The following is a 2,000-nucleotide window of genomic DNA, read 5'->3' on the forward strand; positions in this document are numbered from 1 at the left end:
CAATAAAAAGCATCTAGGTTAATATCGCAATGAAATAAATCTTTTTATGCAGACCGGGCGCCTCCGGCTGCATCGCTGCCCCTCTCTGGACACTGGCTTGTGACATTACATAGGCAGTGTGCTGCCGTGCGTTATGCAAAAGTAAGGCTGTCATTAGACATACACTCTGGAGTCGTTATGAATACTCTATGTATACTCCCAAAATTTAAAAAATACAGAGAACGTTCAGTGTATGCCAGCGCTTACACTGAGATTCTGGGACATCAAGGGCTTTAGGAAATATTATTAAATTAACAAAAAAAATAGATCTCTGGGCTCGGAAGGATCTTTTGCTACATAATTAGGACAATAGCATGATAATGACTGCCGATGCATTGAATTTACTCTTGGTTTATAGATCTGTAGAAGATGATTTGTTTGTGGTTCTGTAATGAAGTCTATATGGTAAAATTTTTGTTTGTACTGTTGGTGTACTGATATTAACTGAATTTTGTTTGAATTGGATAATCCATAATTTTTAATAATTATTTTTATCAGGAATAAATGAAGGAAAACTGCATCTGTTTAACATTTGCATAGTGAAAATGTATTAGATAGGAAAGAGAAGTCCAAAAAATAGGATATTTTTCATTCATAAAAGATATAAATTCAGTCATAACTCCCATAGCTTTTTTGTTAACTGTGTTAAAGTTCACTTAGGTGTTGCCTTGGGCATTGTGCAGGTGAAACTGAGAAATGTTGACCAAATATTCTATTAAAAACAAAAAGAATCGGATAAATTAATTGCTGAAGGTTAAAAAAGCATGCAAAATGATTTTGATGGTTGACCTGATAACCAGCAGTTCAAAGAACTGAGGCAACATATTTATATACTTGTCCCAGTCTGTAGTGTTTAAACTAATGACGTGTCTAACATGTAGTTAGTACAAAAACCAAAGGCAACATCAACAACTTTTTAATACCCATTTTTGTAAAATTACTGTGAGTATCAGAAAACCTGTGGTTATTTTACATGCATCCCTGCATACTCTCTGCATGGATAATTTCACTTCATTTTCTTAATGCAAATAATGTATATTTAATCCCTCACTCTGTTTCTTTCAGGTGATTCTGTGCAGAGAACATCTCTCACCCAGCAAAGACTGAAGAGCTAAAGGTACAGATCTTTTTCTTTTTTTCGCCTCGTGGCTGTTTGTAGAACCAAGAGGATTTTTTTTTTTTTTTTTGTGGAAGCTAAACTGTACACCCACAAACCAAATCGGCTTTCTGTTTTCCCTGTGTTAAAGATAGGCTCTGTTTATGCACCCTGATGCTCTATCTCTCCGGTTCTTTTCCCTGAAAAAAGATCACTCAGGACAAACTCTTTAAACACCACTTCATAACTTATATGTATTAAATAACCAGGAGACATGACAACAGATTTTGATAGAAATTGTAATCTTAATCAGATCAGAGAAATTGCTTAGGGTTACAGAATGGCAGCTGCTAACCTCTGGGCTCACCTCTCAGGAAGTGGCCCCGATTAACAGTTAAAAAGACATTTCATACATCTCCAGTCTGGACATCAACATATTTTACATCATACACGTTAGCAAATGAGCAGACATCATGGCTTCAGCCTTATCTAAATAGGACACCACTCTTATTCCATTTCCAAATCTTTGCCACGTACAAAATGAAGATTATAACTGTATATCCGGACAGAGGAACTGTCCTAATTAGATTAAAACATCAGTTCTGACGCGCAACAGGCAGCCCATACCAAGGTGTGATAAACTCACACATTTTCAATGATAATTATCCTAACAATTCCCCCTGAAAAGGTGATGTTTTCAATAATGTCACCTTTAAACAAAACTATTAATAGCTACGTTTACATGCGCAAAATTTCCCCGATCCGATCCAAACCTTGGTTGATCGGAAATTCAAAATCTCCGTTTACATGGACACTAAATGAAATTATCCGACCATGACGTGGGTTTACATGTACCAAGCGTTGG

The 2,000-nt window shown here is 36.1% G+C and overlaps 1 protein-coding gene across 1 annotated transcript in view; it reads left to right on the top strand.

Annotated features, from left to right (window-relative positions):
* Positions 1–1,091: 1,091 nt before the first annotated feature.
* LOC107096281 (cadherin-11-like) overlaps positions 1,092–2,000 on the top strand; it is an 83,764-nt gene continuing 82,855 nt past the window's right edge. Inside the window, exon 1 of the mRNA XM_015392865.1 lies at positions 1,092–1,156. The gene's annotated coding sequence lies outside the window, so the exon portion shown is untranslated. The remainder of the gene's footprint in view (positions 1,157–2,000) is intronic.

Source organism: Cyprinodon variegatus, unplaced genomic scaffold, assembly GCF_000732505.1.
Source record: "Cyprinodon variegatus isolate N-32 unplaced genomic scaffold, C_variegatus-1.0 Scaffold611, whole genome shotgun sequence".
In the NCBI taxonomy this organism is placed as follows: domain Eukaryota; kingdom Metazoa; phylum Chordata; class Actinopteri; order Cyprinodontiformes; family Cyprinodontidae; genus Cyprinodon; species Cyprinodon variegatus.